General features: G+C 42.8%; 1 pseudogene; it reads right to left on the reverse strand.

Annotated features, from left to right (window-relative positions):
* Positions 1 to 652: 652 nt before the first annotated feature.
* On the reverse strand, positions 653 to 1,319 carry LOC149155402 (2S albumin seed storage protein PINP1 pseudogene; annotated as a pseudogene).
* Between the last annotated feature and the right edge of the window lie 20,491 nt (positions 1,320 to 21,810).

Consider the following 21,810-nt stretch of genomic DNA (forward strand, 5'->3'; position numbering starts at 1 on the left):
GAGTTTTAAATAGATGCCACGATATATGAAAGCACTCCCAAAACTACAGTTTTATTTAAACAGATTATTACAATATATTACAGTACACTGATTACAATATATTAGAGTATACTATGTTGATTATAATATAAAAATAATGCTCGTAGTTTGTTGATTAATACGTCAAAATAATGCCCAATTTCTGTTGATTATAACTATTTAACAATGTTATATGATGTTTGTATCTGGCGTTGTCTATATGAGCATTGCAGGTTTGAGGACAATTAATGGATTGCAGGATCCACTTAATCATGAGATTGTTGTAGAATAATGCCCATTCGATAATAAATTAACAGAAAAAAAAAAATCAATCCGTTTATGTTGGACAACTTTTCTTTTAACTGCATAATTTAATTGTAATTTATTCATTCATTCACTCGTTTACATGCTAGAGAGCGCCGAATTTAATTGTAATTTGTTCATTCATTCACTCGTTTACATGCTAGAGAGCGCCGAATTTAATTGTAATTTGTTCATTCATTCACTCGTTTACATGCTAGAGAGCGCCGGCTATGTTGTAGAGCCTATATAAGCTCCTACAAAACCCACTACATGAGTAGCTGGACTGCTAGCAGAATCTTTATTTACATGCGTAGACGTGGTAGTCAGTCGCTCAGAAGCTACCGCCGATAATGGAATAGCCTGTGCACAAACGAATCAAAACAAAATAAATCATTGTCTATAGTATGGAAGAACTTACAGAATTAATTGCAGATAAAATATGACAATTAATTATTGTTCGTCGATAATTGGTAACGCTGTTGGAGTGACTTACGAGAGTGGCGTCGAATATCGCAGCGGCGGGGTGACTCGCGGAGGTTGCATCTATCCGAAAGCTCTTCGGCCCTCTCCACCGCCTCCTCTTCTTCTTCTTCCCTTCCGCGGCGTCGGCGGCGTTGATTAAATGGTGCGCCATCCTGAGAATCGGATTCCGTGAAAACCTCCTCCCTCGATGAATCAAACGATAAAGATTGATCTAGTACTTGCTCTATGGCTCGGCATCGGCAGTGTGGAGACATTCTTTGCAATTCCTCACAACATCTTCCGATGGCTGTTCTCTCCGGCGCTGCAAGTAGTCCCGACAAGAAGACAATCTCTGCGGGTCGCACGACCGTCCTTGCTGTTGCACCACCTGATCTCCATCCATGACGATGTCTTCATGCGCATCAACAGTGGGGGTGCGCCACTCAAGGAGAAGCAGAAGGGCCGCGAATAAAGTCACCCATTTCAGCGTCAGCCTCGTCGACATTGTAGGGGAGAAGGCATCCATTCCTTTTCTTTCTCTTCTTCTTTGTTACTTTCACTGATGGAATACAACTGAAAATGTATGAAGAGTTCGTGCGTATTAATTTTGTATTTATAGGACGCTGAGAGAAGGAAGGAGAACGACCAGCGCGACACGAAGAGGAGGAAGAGAGGAACAGATGCGGTGCATGCAGATTCTCAGTCTCCACGTCCCACTGCAACGCCACCCGATGAAGGAACGCCTGGCTGCCTCCATTTCCAATGGCCGCGCCTTTCAAAGACGAGAGGAATCTTGCAAGCGGACACGTTACGACATTTTACAGAAATCAGCCGAGTCACAAGAAATGGCGTTGCTCTTGTCCTTGTCAATAGTCTTCGTAACCCAGGAAGCATTACATTCTTGAACACCAGAATGTAACGCGTGCACACTGCACAGTATTCTTCGTTTCAAGCTTATCAGTGCTCACAACTTGCTTCTTTACGCCATATCATTAGTGCTCAGAATCCTGTGCGCAAGCTCTTTAGTTATCCCACGATATACCATTCAAACGCTAAACTTTTGCAATGCTGCATGCAAATGGTTGACCATTCATTCATACACGAGATTGTATCTATGTACTTTTATTGACCTTTTTCAAACTAAGGTACCATGACACCGGCAGCCCCTAACCAGCGATATATCGCGTATTCAATGCACTCGGAGATGCACGCGAGATAATCTCTTAACACACGAATTTGAAAACTCGTCACTAAATAAAAAAAGGCAATTTGCGTGTTAACGGGCACTCGTCACTAAATAAAAAAAGGCAATTTGCGTGTTAACGGGCTATGTCGCGTGCATCTCCGGGTGCATTGAATACGCGATATATGGCTGGTTAGGCGCTGCCCCATGACACCCACGTTAAAAAAAAGCCAATCACATAGTAATAAATTATTTCTTAATTAACAATATATTTTGATAATTTTTAAAGTTATATATTAAAAGTTATTATGGTCCACGCTAAATTATTAATGGCTAGAGCTAAGTCAACGTGATCAATTACTATAGTCTTGCCTGGACAGGCAATCATAAAAATACATTTATTGTATGCTAAATTAGTTAGTTATATATATATAATTTAATTATCATCCAGATATATCTTGTGAATAAAAAATTAAATTAAATTAAATCAGTTAAAATTATTAATCATTATTTTCTTGTTTATAAACACTATTACATAATTAATAAAATAATAAATTGGCGTAGGAAAAGATACCTCTTATAATATATAATTATATAGAAAAACCATATACAAACATTTATTTAAATTAACATAAAAAATAAATATATAAACATCTATTTAAACTAACATTTTCTCGTTAACCGTGCATGGAATCTAATTCTTGATTTGTTGGGCTCTGTGGAAGGAATGCAACGCAAGAATCTTTCGTGGCTTCTCCACCCCGGAGGAATTCATTATCTCTAAGATAAAAAGCGTGCTCTGGGAAACTATGACCTCTCTACCCACTCAAACTGTGAAATCCCCTCCCACCTTACTTGAAATGAGCATTCTCTCAATGTTGAATCTCCTTCAAATCAAGGTCCGCGATGTCCCTCCCCTCCCTAGGCATGAAAAAAAAATAACAATTGGTGGTCGCCAGAGCAGGGGATCTTCAAGCTCAACTACAATGGCACAGCCAAAGGGAATCTGAGCCCGACCAGTTTTGGCAGAGTCTTCAGAAACTCTAAAGGAGAGATAATTTGGATTTATGAGGACAATATAGGTTTAGCCAGAAACAATGTTGCAGAACTTCATGCCCTGGAACATGGCATCACCACTCCGCGTGTCCTAAACCTTAACTGTAATGCCCTGCGATTGGTAGGCAACCGGGCGCGCGCTCCACCCGCTCCGCGAAATTGACTAAGGCATGAAACAGTGCGAGGGGCGACCAAGGGCGTAACATATCTATGAGGACGAGTTGGTGCTCCGTCGTTTATAGGGGCGAGCTGGGGGAGCTCGTTCACAAGCCGACCGAGGAAGCGTTAGACGAACAAAGGAGAATTGTGGGGCGGTCCCGCGCCATGGGCGGGCCGACCTAACAAAGGCGCTCAAGTCGTTTGGTAAACGTATGGTTGGTGGAGTGAACGGAGGGTCGGCCGACGGCGCGACCTCCACTGTCACGCCCCTACACCTGCGGTAGTCTTTCAATCGCTTATAGTGAGGTGCGGCACTACGAACCGTTTTCTTTTCACCAATACTTATGATTGTAGACTACGCCTAACATTCCATACTTAGTCTTATTTTTTGTTACCAAGTATTATCTTTATCCTTTATACAAGTGAAAGCCCATAACATTCACATACACAAATTTACAAGTTAAATCTTGGGAAACCCCAAATTTACACTTAGCCAATTTCCAACTTCGGCAAACTCGGCTGCCTAGCTCGTTGGCACCTCCGCACGGTCGCCGCACAACTCACCAACCCTTTGTTCACCTCGTCGCACGATCGTGTTGTTTTCCCAACTTGGGCGTGCCTCCAAGTCGCCAGACACCAGCGCCTCTGCCCGAGACACACCTTTGTTCACAATCTCAACACTTCACCAAGTCACGCCGTGCACACTTGCACGACAGGCAGGCTCTCACCCGAGTCACCCAAGAACCCGTGCCAAATCGTCGTACAAACTCGGTGCCCACGCCCTTGTTCACCATCGGGCGCTCCTTCGCACAACCCAGGTGCCACACACCCGTGCACGCCCTTCACCCAAACCAAGAAACGCTACCTCCATGTAGCCTCACCCAAGAACGGGCGCACTCGTCATTGTGTGTGTTCCAAATGAGCTTCACGCACACTTGTTTATATGAGTGGCAAGGCAAGGTCATCGCTGCCCAGCCGACTTGCCCACGCCCTCAAACTCCATTGCAAATACTTCAAAACTCAAGTCGGCCATCCTCCAAATGCTCCAAGTAAGGTCGGCCTTACATCATTTGTTGGTCGGCCCATGGGCGCTCCTCCATGCTCCCACGCACATATAAATAGTTCGCCCAACCTTCCACGCACTTACATTATGTCATAATGCCTTCGCATGCATAGGTCGAGCTCGCACTTCAAGCTGGAACGCGTTCAGGACTGCAAGTCCTTACATCCTCCTCCACCTGAAGTCGTTGTCATCCTCAACAACATACCATCCTGGTAGCCATCTACCAAGATCATCAATATCTGTCTCATCCATGATGTCAACTCCTCCACATACTGCAACCATCTCTACAACATATGTAGAACCACTGTCTCCATCATGTCTCGTCCCAGCAACCATCTGTCACCAAGATCACCATACCAAGGTATACACCCCATCGGTATGTCATACATCGAAAATCATCTCAATCCATGATCATCAACCACCCTGTCACAATCTCCACATGTTGCTCCCCATCGTGGAAGGTTGGTCCCTCCATCTCAAGCTACATGCTTCCTGCAACATCTCGTGTTGACCTCATCATGTGTCATCCTTGTGTGAACTGCTGCCATGATACTCCAACAAATGCTAACACATCTCTGTACATTGATCTCCCTCATGTTTGAACTAGTTGGGTAGCTAATCCAACTGTCACGCTCAATCCATGAGAATGCACATCCTCATGCCATCATCAGTCGTCTCTTAAGACATCTCGTCACATCCTCAACTCGATCAAGAATCCATATCCATATAAGTAAGCCATGCTCAGGTCCATGATGTAGTCCTCATCTCATCTACAACATGCTGTCCATGATGTTTGGTACCAATATGCTACCTGAAATCAGCCACTTCTATCCCAACATCATCATCCAGATGTGTGCCTCCTCAACATGAAGGGACCATCTCATCAAACTCCGACTCTCGATTGGCCACATCCAGGTCCATGAAGCAACCTCCATCATATCTGCAATGTGCCATCCCTCAAGCCTGCCATAGAAACAAGTATACACTTGTCTCGTCTACCCATGTGCTGCCCATGATCATAGATCAATCAGCTCCCATGTATGAAAAGTGGTCAAGTCTTGCTCAACCCATGCCCAAGTGTTGCCACCAAGGCATCATCATCGTCGTAACTCCATCACTCCAAAGTGTCTCATAACGATCCTCCACATCAAGTCACTCTCCCAAGCCACACCCATACATGTACTAGAAAGTATGCACCCCATCTTGCATCAAAGTCTCTGACCTCAACTCCTCAATGCATCAGATCCTCCAAGTCCACCATATATGAAGTCCCTAAAAGTCACAACCTCATGTCATCATGAGCTCCATGAGTCATCTCCAACCAACACTCTAGCAAGCATACAAGTCTCAGCCCAAAGGTCTCTGCAAGATGCCTTAGCTCTCCATGCAGTAGAAATGCTCCATAGTCTGCTCACAACTCCATCCAAGCCCATGGCCTTGTTGTATAAGAGTGCACAACTTCTCCATCGGCTCATAACATCTCCATGTCACATAAGCAAATCTACCTGCACAACATCCCTGCCTTGGCACTCCTCATTGGATGCCCATAAGTGACACCTCTACAGGTGCTCCTGCATAATGTCCTTGCATAATATTGCCATGCTCCATGTCTCCAACCTGATGTCCATGACTAAGTTGTCCATGTAGTCTAACCATGTAGACTCATCACAACAATCGGTCATCCCTATCCAAGCTGCAATGTTCGGTCTAGTGAACTCGGTCACCCAACCATATCATCATCATCACATGAGTCTCTCCATCATAGCTCCCCCACTAAAGGTTCCACCAAGACTATCTCTTGGTCTCGGCCATGAGAAGTCCACCCAAGTATCATCGTACCTCAAGTGTGTGCCCTTCAATCTGCCCATGAGTCATGTCGAGCACTTAGCCAATTCTCCATGTGGCTAAAGCATGACCCAACCCTCCGCAATGATCATCACGTTCCTCCCTTGTCACGGGCTTTTGCACCTTCCATCATAAGGTCACAAACAACCCCAAAAAGTCCTGCAACAGTCAACAATCCTTGCTTCTCCATACAAGGTCTCATCATAGACATCCATGGTAAGATCCTCCCTAGCATCGGTAAACTGACTTTTCCCTTCCCTACATACGGTTCATCTACCAAATGCTCAAGTGAAACACAAGTATCAATAGTACTTACATCATCATCATCATGAGGCTCCTCCATGTGAGTATCCTCATTCATCCATGTCTGCAAACTGCACAATCCTGGTCCAACTTGATCGATCTCAAGTTCATCCTCCATCGTTGTCATGTCTGCAACATCTTCAACTATCACAGCTTCCTCTTCCTTATCATCGCATTCTGCAGCTTTCTCCTTATGAGTCAAAGCTATGGAATGCTTCTTCTCAAGAGTTAGCCATTTCCACTTCTCTCGAATCAAGTCCTACCTTATCTTCAATTCCTTGAGTTCTGCATCAAACAAGTCCACTTCCTTTGCAAGTTGATAGGCTTCGTCCCTATTCCCATCAGAAATCCCTTCCTTGACCAAGGCACGAAGAGCATCCTTTGCTTTGAACAAACCTTTGCCCCATTCTACAAACCTTTGTTCAACCTCCCTTGATTCTTCAAGTAGACTCCCTTCAAATTCCTTAAAGGTTGCAAAACCCATTTCCTGCAAGATAGACATCCTTCTTGACTCTTCACTGTTCACTAGGTTCTCCCTGCAAGACTGAACCAACTCTTGATTCCACCTGTTACCTGCAAACCTTGAACTTCCTTTTAAGTCTTTGGTCTTTGTAGAATCAGCTTCCCTCGTCTGCACTTCACCTGAATCAACTCTGATACCACCTATCATGCCCCTACACCTGCGGTAGTCTTTCAACCGCTTATAGCGAGGTGCGGCACTACCAACCGTTTTCTTTTCACCAATACTTACGATTGTAGACTATGCCTAACATTCCATACTTAGTCTTATTTTTTGTTACCAAGTATTATATTTATCCTTTATACAAGTGAAAGCCCATAACATTCACATAAACAACATTATACAAGAGAAATGCACAACAGTATAAAGGGAGGGGAAACTCCCTGCAATATGAGTCTGCCCGAATCAATATACTATACAATATTCAATGTTACACAACTTTACAAGTTAAATCTTGGAAAACCCCAAATTTACACTTAGCCAATTTCCAACTTCCGCAGACTCAGTTGCCCAGCTCGTGGGCACCTCCGCACATTCGCCACACAACTCACCAACCCTTTGTTCACCTCGTCGCATGATTGTGTTGTTTTCCCAACTTGGGCACGCCTCCAAGTCGCCACACACGGGCGCCTCTGCCCGAGACACACCTTTGTTCACAATCTCAACACTTCACCAAGTCACACCGTGCACACTTGCATGATGGGCGGGCGCTCACCCGAGTCACCCAAGAACCCGTGCCAAGTCGTCGCACAAACCGGGTGCCCACGCCCTTGTTCACCGTCGGGTGCTCCTTCGCACAACCCGGGTGCCACACACCCGTGCACGCCCTTCACCCAAACCAAGAAGCGCTACCTCCATGCGGCCTCGCCCATGAATGGGCGCATCACCCAAGTTCTGTGCCTTCACCTCTTGTTGCGTCCACCTCTTAGATCTGTGCCTTCTTCTTCATGAGCGAATTCGTTGTGTGTGTTCCAAATGAGCTTCACGCACACTTGTTTATATGAGTGGCAAAGCAAGGTCGTGGCTGCCCAGCTGACCTGCCCACACCCTCAAACTCCATCGCAAATACTTCAAAACTCAAGTCGGCCATCCTCCAAACGCTCCAAGTAAGGTCGGCCTTACATCGTTTGTTGGTCGGCCCGTGGGCGCTCCTCCATGCTCCCATGCACATATAAATAGTTCTCCCAACCTTCCACGCGCTTACATTATGTCATAAGGCCTTCGTACGTATAGGTCGAGCTCGCACTTCAAGCCGGAACACGTTCAGGACTGCAGGTCCTTACAAAGGCGCTCAAGTCGTTTGGTAAACGTATGGTTGGTGGAGCGATCGGAGGGTCGGCCGAGGGCGTGACCTCCACGCTCGTTAGCATATAAACAAGGCGACGATGGATGGCATTCTCACCATCGCTCTTCGGTTTTCGCTCATCAACACAAGGGGCGAACAAGGAGATAACCGCAGCAAAAAGGCACAGGTTATGCGCCCGATTCTTGAGCACAATTGTAGGACTTGGCACGGAGGTTGAAGGCGCAGGTGGTGGGCACGTGAGGGCGCCCACCCGCCGAAGGGTGTTGACAAGTTTTAGGTTGCATTTGGGCAGTGGGACGTGCATGGGTGCGCCCACCCAGTTCGGAAAAAAGACTTGTGTTTTATTTCGGTTAAGTCATGGTGAGACCACCGTGCGATCTTGCACAAGTGGGCGCCCGACTTGGGTAAAACGCCGGTGAAGCCAAGCTCCCGGTCACTTGTAAAATTCTTCATATATAATAAAAGAATTATCTTGCATATGAATGTGTTTATGTTGCTGTTCTATGATGTTCTTATATTGATGGTTTCCGCACATTAATATGTTATTCATGTTTAAGATGAATGTTAAGGCATAGTTCGTAAAGCAAGATAACAATGGTGAATGTTAATTACTTAGGCGGTGCTGAACCCAGCCAATTTAACGAAAAAAGAATTGGGGGCATGACAGGTGGTATCAGAAAGTGAAGCCAGTGTATGATGAAGATGATACACACCTGCACTTTGTGACAGGTGGTATCAGAGCAGGTTCACAGGTGTGAAGTCGTTGCTTGATGATGAATGCAGAGAACAGACATGTATGTAGGGAAAAGTTATGGAGAAATTGTGGATGAACAGTCTGGCTTTCGTGGACTTGATGGTTCATGGCAAGACCATTCAAGCTCTGGTGGACATGGGCACCACTCATAACTTCATGATGACACAGTTGGCAAAAGAGGTTGGACTGATGATCTTCCCCTCGAATGTGGAAGTCAAGGCAATGAACTCTAGAGCTAAAGTGGCGGGTTTGGCACACGAAGTGCCTGTGCAGATAAAAGACTGGAAGGGTCAGTTGGACTTCACAGTGATGGAGATGAACGACTTCGATATGATACTGAGACAAGATTTCTTGAAGGGCAACAGGGCTATTGTTGTCCCCTTCTATGATGAGGTGGTGCTGGTTGGACAGTCACAAACTTGGACTTTGCCCACTCATAGGCAAAGGAGGGAAGTCAAGGTGTAGCATGTTTCTGCACTAAGTTTGGAGAAGGCTATGAAGGAGTCAGATATGGAGACATATGTGGTGATGTTCAAGGGAGTCGAAGGTGATGGAGTGGGGACACCTGTTCCAGCCAAGATTTCTGAGGTTCTAACCAAATATGTGGATTTGATGCCTGATGAGCGACCAAAGAAGCTTCCACCAAGGCATGTAGTGGACCATAGGATTGAGCTTGAGCCAGGAAAGCAACCCCTGGCTAAAGCACCTTATCGGTTGTCAGGACCTAAGTTGGAGGAATTGAAACGATAGATAAAGGAGTTAGCTGATGCAAGTTTCATTAGACCTTCAAGGTCCCCTTATGGAGCTCCGATATTGTTCCAGCGGAAGAAGGATTCAAATGAGCTACGAATGTGCTGTGATTACCATGCATTGAACAAGCAGATGGTAAGGAACAGGTATCCTTTTCCATTGGTTGCTGATTGCTTTGACAAGCTTGCGAAAGCCCGAGTGTTTTCCAAGCTGGACTTGAGGCATGGATATTATCAAGTGCAGATAGCTGAAGGAGACGAGAAGAAGATTGTGATAGTAATAAGGTATGGTAGCTTTGAATTCCTTGTTATCCCATTCGGGTTGTGTAATGCTCCTGCTACGTTTTTCACTTTGATGAATGATGTCCTATGACCATACTTGGATTTGTTCGTAGTATTGTACTTGGACGATATAGTGGTGTACAGTGACAACATGGAGGATCATAAGAAGCACTTGGCGATGGTGTTCGAGGCACTGAAGGAAAATTAGTTTTACTTGAAGAAGTCTAAGTGTATGTTCGCTCAGACCGAGATTCCGTTCCTTGGGCATATTGTTGGTCAAGGGTACATATGGATGGAGCCGAGCAGAGTGAAGGCGATCGAGGACTGGGTTGAACCGAAGAATGTCCATGAGATGAGGGTGTTTTTGGGCATGACCAACTACCAACGGAAGTTTGTAGAGGGGTACTCCAAGGTAACATCATCACTAACAGACCTATTGAAGAAAGACAAAAATAGACCTATTGAAGAAAGACAAGAGGTGGAATTGGACGGATAAATGTCAGAAGGCATTTGATGACTTGAAGAAGAGGATGGTTACAGCACCGATACTGAAGTTGCCTGACTTCGAGAGACCGTTTGAGGTACACACTGATGCTTCGGATTTTTCCATAGGAGGGGTTCTTATGCAGGATGGGCATCCGGTGGCATACGAGAGTCAGAAGCTGCAGGATAGAGAACGGAGGTATCCGGTTCATGAGAAGGAGATGACTGCAATCATTCACTGTCTTCATGTGTGGAGACATTACCTGATTGGGAAGCCATTTGTTTTCAAGACTAACAACGTTGCAGCAAGTTATTTTGCATCACAACCGAAGCTTTCTAGAAGCAAGCTCGTTGGCAGGACTTCTTGGCAGAGTTCAACATGACTATCGAGTATAGACCAGGAAGACACAATGCAGTAGCAGATGCCCTTAGCAGGAAGGGACAACTTGCAGCATTGGAGGGTGAAGATTGGGCAGAAAGGAGTAGGAGTCAAATTCAAATGTCAGAAGAGATGCAAAATAAGTTCAAGGAAATTGTTGAAACCGATACTTTGGCACAGAATATAGTGAAGCAAATAAAGGAGGGGAAGAAACGAAAGTTCTTTCTACGGGACGTGTTCTTGTTCTTTGGAAACCGACTCTATGTTCCAAAGTCATCTGGACTCAGGAGGCACCTTATGAAGGAGTGCCATGACTCACCGTGGGCTAGCCACCCAGGGCAGCGTCGTTCTTTGGCATTGTTGGAGAGAGGATTCTTTTGGGAGAAGATGCGAGAGGATGTAGAGGAGTATGTACATACGTGCATCATTTATCAGCAGGAAAAATCGGATACTCAGAGGCAAGGAGGTCTATTGCAGCCTTTACCGATTCCTGAGAGACCATGGATGAGTGTCTCAATGGACTTCATCACTCAGTTGCCACAGGTTCAGGGGTATAATGGGATTATGGTCGTGGTTGATCGCTTTTCCAAGTATGTTTTCTTTGTTCCAACAAAGATGTCGTGTGGAGCCGAGCGGACTGCGAAGTTGTTCTTTAAGAACATAGTGAAGTATTGGGGTATGCCATTAAGCATCGTGTCGGATAGATATCCAAGTTTTACAGGCAGATTTTGGACCACATTGTTCAAGTTAGTCAGGACAGAGTTGTGTTGTGTGTGGAGCATGATTGTTCAGAGGTCTTTGTTTTAGCCGGATGTATACCCCAGGAAGTTTGTACACCCATCCATGCAGGGGGGTGCGAGGGGGACTTGTCCCCCCCGCGGGGGTCCGGGGGGGGCGATCCCCCCCGGCTGGGGGGTCCGGGGGCCAGCAGTCCCCTGGCGGGGGCTCGGGGGCAGCACCCCCGAAGCTAAAAACAGATGTAAAATTGCCTTGTAAAAGTATAGTAATTTCTAGTCAATCTGGGTTGTTCATTAGGTGGATGATCTGACGGTAGAACTTATGTTTAGTTTAGGGTTTTTTGCCCTAGAAGGCAACCCCCTCTCTTTGTATAAGGGTATTGTATTTGAGGCTGTGAAATAGATATGTATTCTGTGAGCGAGAAACAGAAAGGTGAGACTGTGAGAGAAAACAGAGGATATTACAGCGGATTTGTTGTAGGTTGTGTCTCTTCATTTTGCTGGATAATAGAAAGAAAGGACTGGCTGTTCAGGGTGGACGTAGCCCAAACTGGGTGAACCACGTATATCTGTGTCTCTCTTGTTTTGTGCGTTTTCTGTGTTTATATTTCTGCAATATTTTATGTGTTCCATTGCTCCGTAATATATAATTTTCTAACAACTGGTATCAGAGCCGAAGGTCTATTTGGCTGATAAACTCGCAGGAAAGAAGGGTTCCTGGTTCGAGTGGGAGCAATGGCAGAAGATGGTAAGTTTAGGGTCGAGAAATTTAACGGCCAAAACTTCTCGCTGTGGAAGATGCAGATGGAAGATTATCTGTATCAGAAAGATCTATACCTACCATTGGGCGGAAAAACAAAGATGCCGACGGGTATGAAAGACGAAGAATGGAACCTTCTCGATAGAAAGGCACTCGAAACAATACGGTTGTGCCTTGCTGCATCAGTCGCCTTCAACATTTCGAAGGAAACCACGACAGAGGGTTTGATGCAGACGTTGTCGAAACTATATGAAAACCCTCGGCCTCAAACAAGGTATTTCTTATGAAACGGTTATTTAATATGAATATGTCGGAAGGTGGATCTGTTGCAAACCATTTAAATGATTTTAATACAGTTACAAGTCAGTTAAGTTTTGTAGGGGTAAAATTCGATGATGAAGTTAGAGCTCTGTTATTCTTGTGCTCATTACCAGAAATTTGGAATGGTTTGGTAATGGCCATTAGTAACTCCGTTTCTGGATCTAGTACTTTAAAGTTTGATGATGTTTTCGGTGCTATCCTTAGCGAGGAAATGCGACGGAAAAGCTCCAGTGAGACATCGGGAAATGCTTTGAGTGCAGAGTCTAGAGGAAGAAAAATGGAAAGAGGAAGAGCTCAGGATATCGCAGTAAATCAAGGAAAGGCAGATCCAAGTCCAGATCAGGGATAGTGTGCTGGAAATGTGGAAAGAAAGGACACCTAAAGAAAGACTGTAGATCTCGGAAGGGAAAAGAAGGAGATTCACAGCAAGAAAACAATCATGAAGCAAATGTGACAGGTGAGGTGTTACAAGATGCTTTGATTCTTTCTTTCGAAAATATTACTGATTCCTGGGTGGTAGATTCAGGGGCTTCATTCCATGCCACACCTGATAAGAAATACTTTCAAGACTATGTTCAAGGAGATTTTGGACAAGTTCGTCTGGGTGATGATAAACCCTGTAAAATCGTTGGAATGGGTAAGGTTCTTGTAAAACAGTAGAATGGAAACCAATGGCTATTAAAGGAGGTAAGGCATGTTCCAGATCTAAAGAAAAATCTGATTTCAACAGGGAAATTAGGCGGTGAAGGTTGTGTGACAACTTTCACAGATAAAGCTTGGAAGGTCAGCAAAGGAGCCCTGGTAATAGCAAAAGGCGAAAAGGTTGGTACATTGTATTCATGCAATGGTATTTCTAACTCTGTTAATGCTTTAACTTCCAAAGGAGCAGATGCAACATTATGGCATCATAGGCTCGGACACATGAGTGAAAAGGGGATGAAGATTCTTCACTCAAGGAATTTGTTGCCGGGTTTGAAGAATGTTGATTTGGATTTCTGTGAGAATTGCATTTATGGAAAACATAAGAGAGTCAGATTTCTCAGAGTTGGGAAAGAAAAGAAGAGCGAAAAATTAGAGCTTGTGCATACAGATGTATGGGGACCTGCTCAGGTATCATCTCTCGGTGGCTCTCGTTATTATGTTACTTTTATTGATGATGCAACTAGAAAAACTTGGATTTATTGTATTAAGAATAAATCTGATGTATTTGATCTTTCAAGAAATGGAAAGCTTTGGTTGAGATTGAGACAGGAAAGAAATTGAAGTGTCTTAGATCAGACAATGGAGGTGAATATTGCAGCAAAGAGTTTGATAGGTACTGTTCAGAGCATGGAATTCACAGAGAGAAGACAGTTCCAAGAACACCACAAGAAAATGGTGTGTCAGAAAGGATGAACAGAACAATCATGGAGCGTGCAAGGTGCATGAGATTGCATGCAGGATTTCCTTTACAGTTTTGGGCAGATGCTGTAGATACTGCTGTTTATCTAATAAACAGAGGGCCTTCAAGTTCCTTGGATGGTGGTGTTCCGGAGGAAGCATGGACAGGTAAAAAGGTAAACTACTCCTTTTTAAAGCCTTTTGGTTGTGAGGCCTTTGTCCATATTGATAAAGAAAATAGAACAAAGCTTGAGGCAAAGTCAAAGAAATGTACCTTTATTGGATATGGTGTTAATGATTTTGGTTATCGCTTATATGATTACGAAAATCACAAAATCATTAGGAGCAGAGCTGTAATATTCAATGAAAAAGTCTTGTATAAGAATTAGTTGCAGGAAAAGAAACAGGAAAAAGAAAACAAGGAATATGCAGTTCTTGATGAAATCACTGAAAAAGTAAAGGTGCCTGAAAATAATAATAATCAACAACAGCAACTACCACAACAGCAACAGGCACCTCAAACACCTGAAAGTGGTGTTAGAAGATTTACCAGGATAAGTACACCCCCTGAATGATACTCTCCTTCATTATATTATTTATTGTTGACTGATTCTAGTGAACCCGAATGTTATGAAGAAGCAATGCAGGTTGAAAGTAGGAAGAAGTGGGAGGTAGCCATGGAAGAAGAGATGGACTCCTTAATGCATAACCAGACTTGGGATTTAGTCAGGTTGCCTGCAGGAAAAACTACATTGAAGAATAAATGGGTTTACAGGCTGAAGGAAGAAGATGGAGGAAAATAGAGGTACAAAGCTAGACTTGTGGTGAAGGGGTTTGCACAGAAGAAAGGTATTGATTTTGATGAAATATTTTTTCCTGTTGTTAAAATGACTTCAATAAGAACTATTTTAAGTCTTGTAGCAGCTGAAGATTTGCATCTTGAGCAGTTAGATGTAAAGACAGCCTTTCTCCATGGGGATTTGGAGGAAGAGATATATATGCAGCAGCCACAAGGATATGAAGTGAAATGGAAGGAGAAACTAGTGTGCAGGTTGAAGAAGAGCTTGTATGGCTTAAAACAGGCTCCAAGGCAGTGATATCTAAAATTTGACAAGTTTATGTCTGAACAAGGTTATACTAGATGTCACTCTGATCATTGTGTTTATTTGAAAAAGCAAAATGATGGCAACTATATTATATTGTTATTGTATGTAGATGACATGCTTGTTGCAGGATCTAACATGCAAGAAATAAATGTGCTCAAAAGAAAATTGGCAAATTCATTTGCAATGAAGGATTTGGGAGCTGCAAAACAAATCCTTGGTATGAGAATAACTAGAGACAGGAAAAATCGTAAATTAACATTGTCTCAGAATGAGTACATATAAAAGGTGTTGAAAAGATTTAACATGCACAATGCAAAACCAGTTAGTACACCTCTTGCTAGCCATTTCAAACTTAGCAAGGAAATGTGCCCAAAGACCCAAGAAGACATGGATTATATGTCTAAAGTTCCATATGCATCAGCAGTTGGAAGCTTAATGTATGCAATGGTCTGCACAAGGCCTGATATTGCACATGCAGTGGGAGTTGTAAGCAGGTACATGAACAATCCAGGAAAGGAACATTGGATGGCAGTGAAATGGATTCTCAGATATTTGAAAGGTACCACAAATCAAGCATTATGCTTTGGTGGTGCAAACATTTCTCTACAGGGATATGTTGATGCAGATATGGCAGGTGATAGGGATAACAGGAGGAGCACTACAGGATATGTATTTACTGTTGGTGGAACAAATGTCAGTTGGATTTCAAAAATCCAAAGTGTTGTTGCACTTTCAACAACAGAAGCAGAGTATGTTGCTGCTACAGAGGCTAGTAAAGAAATGATTTGGTTACAAAGGTTTATGGGTGAATTGGGTAAGGAGCATGATATGGGCACGTTATACAGTGATAGCCAAAGTGCCATTCATCTTGCAAAGAACTCAACATTTCATTCTAGGACTAAACACATACAGCTCAAGTACCATTTCATACGATCAGTGTTGGAAGATGGAGAGTTGAAGCTGGAAAAGATACACACTAGCCAGAATCCTGCAGATATGCTAACAAAAGTTGTAACCAGGGAGAAACTGAGAATATGCTCAGTTTCAATTGGTCTTCAAGGATGATGATGAAGATGAGAAACAACCAGGTCCAAAGAGGAGTCATTGTCCAACAAATGAAGCAGTGGTGGAGTTTCTACAATCATTCTCCAAGTGGGAGATTGTTGTGTGTGGAGCATGATTGTTCAGAGGTCTTTGTTTCAGCCGGATATATACCCCAGGAAGTTTGTACACCCCTCCACGCAGGGGGGTGCGGGGGGGGGACTTGTCCCCCTCGTGGGGGTCCGGGGGGGGCCGATCCCCCTCGGCTGGGGGGTCCGAGGGCCAGTGGTCCCCTGGTGGGGGCTCGGGGGCAGTGCCCCCGAAGCTAAAAACAGATGTAAAATTGCCTTGTAAAAGTATAGTAATTTCTAGTCAATCTGGGCCGTTCATTAGGTGGATGATCTGACGGTAGAACTTATGTTTAGTTTAGGGTTTTTTTGCCCTAGAAGGCAACCCCCTCTCTTTGTATGAGGGTATTGTATTTGAGGCTGTGAAATAGATGTGTATTCTGTGAGCGAGAAACAGAGAGGTGAGACTGTGAGAGAAAACAGAGGATATTATAGCGGATTTGCTGTAGGTTGTGTCTCTTCATTTTGCTGGATAATAGAAAGAAAGGACTGGCTGTTCGGGGTGGACATAGCCCAAACTGGGTGAACCACATATATCTGTGTCTCTCTTGTTTTGTGTGTTTTCTGTGTTTATATTTCTGCAATATTTTATGTGTTCCATTGCTCTGTAATATATAATTTTCTAACAAGTTGTTGATGAGTTCGAGTTACCATCTGCAGACAGATGGGCAGACCGAGAGGATCAACGCATTGCTGGAGGACTACTTGAGACATTATGTGATGGCTGGTCAGAAGAATTGGCATGAACTCTTAGATATTGCTCAGTTCAGCTACAATATTCAAAAGAGTTCTGCGACAGGGTATAGTCCATTTGAGTTGGTGAATGGGCAGATGCCGGTTGCACCGCATACTGTAGTGACAGGAGATTTCTTGAGGAGTCCTCATGCGGAGAAGTTCATGAAGGCTTGGGATGAGACCTTGGAGTTGGCACGGTTGCGCTTGCATGAAGCTGCAAGGAGAATGAAGAAATGGGTTGATCGAGGAAGACGAGATGCGCACTTCAGTGTGGGAGATATGGTGTTTCTCAGGATTCCCGGGGAGCAGTTTCAAGGGGACTGCGAGCAAACTGACACGGAAGTATGAGGGACCATTCCGAGTGAAGAAGAGTGTGGGGGAAGTTGCTTATGAGCTGGAGCTTCTACACCACATGCACATGAAGCATCCAGTTTTTCATATGAGTTAGTTGAAGAGATGCAGACTTGATGTTGATCATCCAGAGAGAGATGAACTGCCGAGAGGACCAGCCGGGATTGTGGACAAGCCAGGACTGGAGTTGGATAAGATTTTGAGCTATAGAACTACAGGGATTGGTTGCCACATGAAACAGGAGTATCTTGTCAGATGGAAGAATGCACCGGAGGAGGAAAGCTGGGAATCGAAGGACTCGCTTTGGAGATGGAAGAAGAAGATTGCAAAGTATGAATAGAAGATACTGAGGTAGTTGGTATTGTCGAGGGCGACAATGATTTTTAGTGGGGGAGGATGTAACGCCCTACGGTTGGTAGGCAACCGAGCGCACGCTCCACCTGCTCCGCGAAATTGACTAAGGCATGAAACAGTGCGAGGAGCGACCAAGGACGTAACATATCTATGAGGACGAGTTGGTGCTCCGTCGTTTATAGGGGCGAGCTGGGGGAGCTCGTTCATAAGCCGACCGAGGAAGCGTTAGACGAACAAAGGAGAATTGTGGGGCGAACAAAGGCGCTCAAGTCATTTGGTAAACGTATGGTTGGTGGAGCGAATGGAGGGTCGACCGAGGGCGCAACCTGCACGCTCGTTAGCATATAAACAAGGCGACGATGGATGGCATTCTCACCATTGCTCTTCGGTCTTTGCTCATTAACACAAGGTGCGAGAAAGGAGATAACCGTAGCAAAAAGGCGCAGGTTATGCGCCCGGTTTCCGGGCACGGTTGTAGGACTTGGCACGGAGGTTGAAGGCGCGGGTGGTGGGCACGTGAGGGCACCCACCCGCCGAAGGGTGTCGACAAGTTTTAGGTTGTGTTTGGGCATGGGATGTGCACGGGCATGCCCGTCTAGTTCGGCAAAAAGACTAGTGTTGTATTTCGGTTAAGTAGTGGTGAGACCACCATGCACTCTTGCATGGGTGGGTGCCCGACTTGGGTAAAACGTCGTTGGAGCCAAGCTCCTGGTCACTTGTAAAATTATTCATATATAATAAAAGAATTCTCTTGCATATGAATGTGTTTATGCTGTTGTTCTATGATGTTCTTATATTAATGGTTTCCGCACATTAATATGTTATTCATGTTTAAGATGAATGTTAAGGCGTAGTTCGTAAAGTAAGGTAACAGTGGTGAATGTTAAATACTTAGAAGGTGCCGCACCCAGCCAATTTAACGAAAAAAGAATTGGGGGTGTGACATCAGCCCTCTGATAGTTGAAGGAGACTCCACACTAGCCACCCAAATCGGAAAAAAAACTTCAGCAATGCATTGACCTGGACAAAATCTCGGAAAACTAGCACCTAAACAAAATAATACATCGGATCAAGCAGGGAATTGACAGCATGGATGGCCTCCACTTTGAAGCAATCAGAAGGAAGGGAAATAAACTCGCAGAAAAACTGGGGAATGAGGGTACAGCTAGTACCCTACACCTGAAGTCCCAAGCGTGGTAGGAATTGGAGGAAGGGGAACTCTGTCAGCAATGCACAACAATCAATGAAGAAGACAACAACTCTACCGAACTATAACTATTTGTGTACCTTTCATCATTACAAGGTCGTTTCTCTGCTTAGTTGGAAGGACAGGTGGATGGCATTCGAGTATGGTCTCATCCTTGGCTCACTTGATTCGAGAGCCCACGATGCCACCTCCCCTCTCCCTTGTGTGATCATCACCTCTCAGTCACATCCTCTCAGCTCTGTCATTCCTCCACTGCCCCTCATCAGATCTTCACATGCTTCCCCTTCTTGCCCCCTCTCTCCCATTCAGGCCTCCCTCCTTCTCTCATCTTCTTTAAATTCACCCCTCCTCCTTCTCCCCCTCATTCATCTCTCTTCCTTTTCCCCTCTCAGTTTGTCCCTTGCTCTCTGGTTCCCCCGCTCTCCAGTTCTTCTGCTTCTGTCATGGCCCCGAGGAATTGCTCCACCCCTGGTCCTAGTCAGGGAGGGGCACGTAATCGCACAGCCTCCTGCTGGCACTCCCTGGGTCCTCCCCTACCACTCGTGCAGAGACATATGCTAGGCGCACACCTCTGTGCTACACGACGGTTGTTAATCCAGAAACTCAAAAACGAATTTTAGACTTATAAGCCCAAGCAAATGTTCTCCGTAGAGAGGTCACCACTTAGGAGGTCGACACTAAATTTTCCTTGATTCCAGACCCTGCTTTCACCCAGGCGTGCGAAAACCTCTACATGTGTTCTATTGAAACATGGTGGAAAATGAAGACCATAATGGGGCTTTCTATGATGGAACAAGAGGAGCGCACCAAGGTTCTGGAAATAAAGATTGACCAACTCACCGAGAAGTTTGTAATGTATGTCGAAGCTATCCACCACTACGGATTCATCACTCTGGATGCTCTGAATTATACTACCATCAAGAAAAATTCGACAACGAAGGTCCATTCAACTGCTGAAGGATCCCCAAGCATCAAGAAAGAGGATGTTGGGGACTCCATGAGTTGTCGAATCACCACCGCGCAGTAGGAGGGAAGCTCTCAAGAGACTCCCATTCGTCTCGATGAGGATCGGGTCACCACCAACCAGGAGTGATGTCGTCAGTTTTCTTCCCTGTTCTTCTTCCTTTTTGTATGTTCTTCTCCCTCCGCGAAAGGCTTTCTCACGCGAAGGAAAACAAAATATGTGTGGTCGGTTGCAATAAAGCTTCCTTCTCCTTTCTCATCTTATATACTCTCAACTTTGAGAATGTTGTAAAGAGGGCTCCGCGGTTCCCACTTTTGTACTCAAAACCCGCTTTTTCTATGACCAGCACTAGTATTTCGGTTGGGTCTTGTGTCAGGTTCTCTTTCCCACACAACCCAAATTTTGTAATCTGTAAATTTACCAAATAATATATTTTATCTTATTTACCCCAAAAAACATAAATATTAGATTATATAAATTATGCCATTCAAATTTATTATTTTCATAATCATACTCCAAACACTAAAAAAATAAAAATATATATAATTATATAATACATAAAATATAATAAAAATAAATAATATTATTTACAAAATATCAAATATTTTTTTATTTTTAAAATAATAAGGTATATTACATAATTATTTAAAATAATATTGTATATTACAAAAATTATGTGTAAACATATATAAAATTAATCATTCCTTATCTTAAAAATTTGTATTTTCAAAACTAATTGTACATAATTTCTAGAACTCATTAATTTTTTTTAATGATAGATACCTAGTATAATCTAAATCAAATTTATTTAAATTATAAACAAGATATAATGATTACCATTTACAATAGCTTTCGTATAATATAAACATAATTCTTATAATGCACGGTTAAATTGTATATAAAAATAAGTGTTACATAATAGTAAGTTTAAATATAGTTAAATTATATGTTCAAACTCACATTGTTAAGATGCAAGGCTATCAATAATTAAATCTTGTTTGAAAGTAGTCTATTAGAAAAATATGCAAGTCAATATGTCCCAACAAATATACTCATAGTGAACAACTATGCAAGTTGTCTAATGTTAAGCGACTATCAAAAAGAAAAGCATGCTAGTTGTGAAGGATTAATAAAATGTCTACATTAACTTAGAAATGTTGATATCTAAATCAATAATTAAATCTATGATAGACATTTCTATCTATGTTAACATGGATTAGATTTAGGCTCTAATATAACTATATCTATATATAATTTACATAACTTATTTTTTATAATATTCATTTTAATATTTTTAAATTATTTGTGTATGTATTTATTTTATGTTTTAAAACATATTTAATATATCCATTTTTAAAAGATAACAAAAAATTATTTATATATCTATATATATATATATTATAAATCTAAAATAAGAATATAATTATTTTATATTTAAAATGTTAATTTAAACAAAAGAAAACAAAAATTAAAATAAAATTGTAATAGCTAAAATTAGTAATATGTTTCTCTAATTTAATGATAATTTTTTTTTACATTATTAACTTTTATACATTTAAATTATTTATATATAAATCAATTTATTTATATGTGAATAACATCTTTATTTACATTGATAACAACTTATTTTAATTTATTTTTTAAAACACAATCTATGCACTATCTTGTTTTTAATTTTTTAGTTTTTATTATTTTTTTATTTATATATGTGAATGGTCTATGAAGTAAATTTGTGTAATGAAATTACAGGTAAATGTCTTTATATGGATAGTTGAAACTTGTATGGAGCGAATTTATTTTATGTCAATCATAGTTATGTCATAAATCTTTGAAACTTGTACGATGAATTTATATACACTGA

Source organism: Pinus tabuliformis, chromosome 9, assembly GCF_031772625.1.
Source record: "Pinus tabuliformis cultivar Carrire ecotype Pingquan chromosome 9, CPIR1, whole genome shotgun sequence".
NCBI lineage: Eukaryota > Viridiplantae > Streptophyta > Pinopsida > Pinales > Pinaceae > Pinus > Pinus tabuliformis.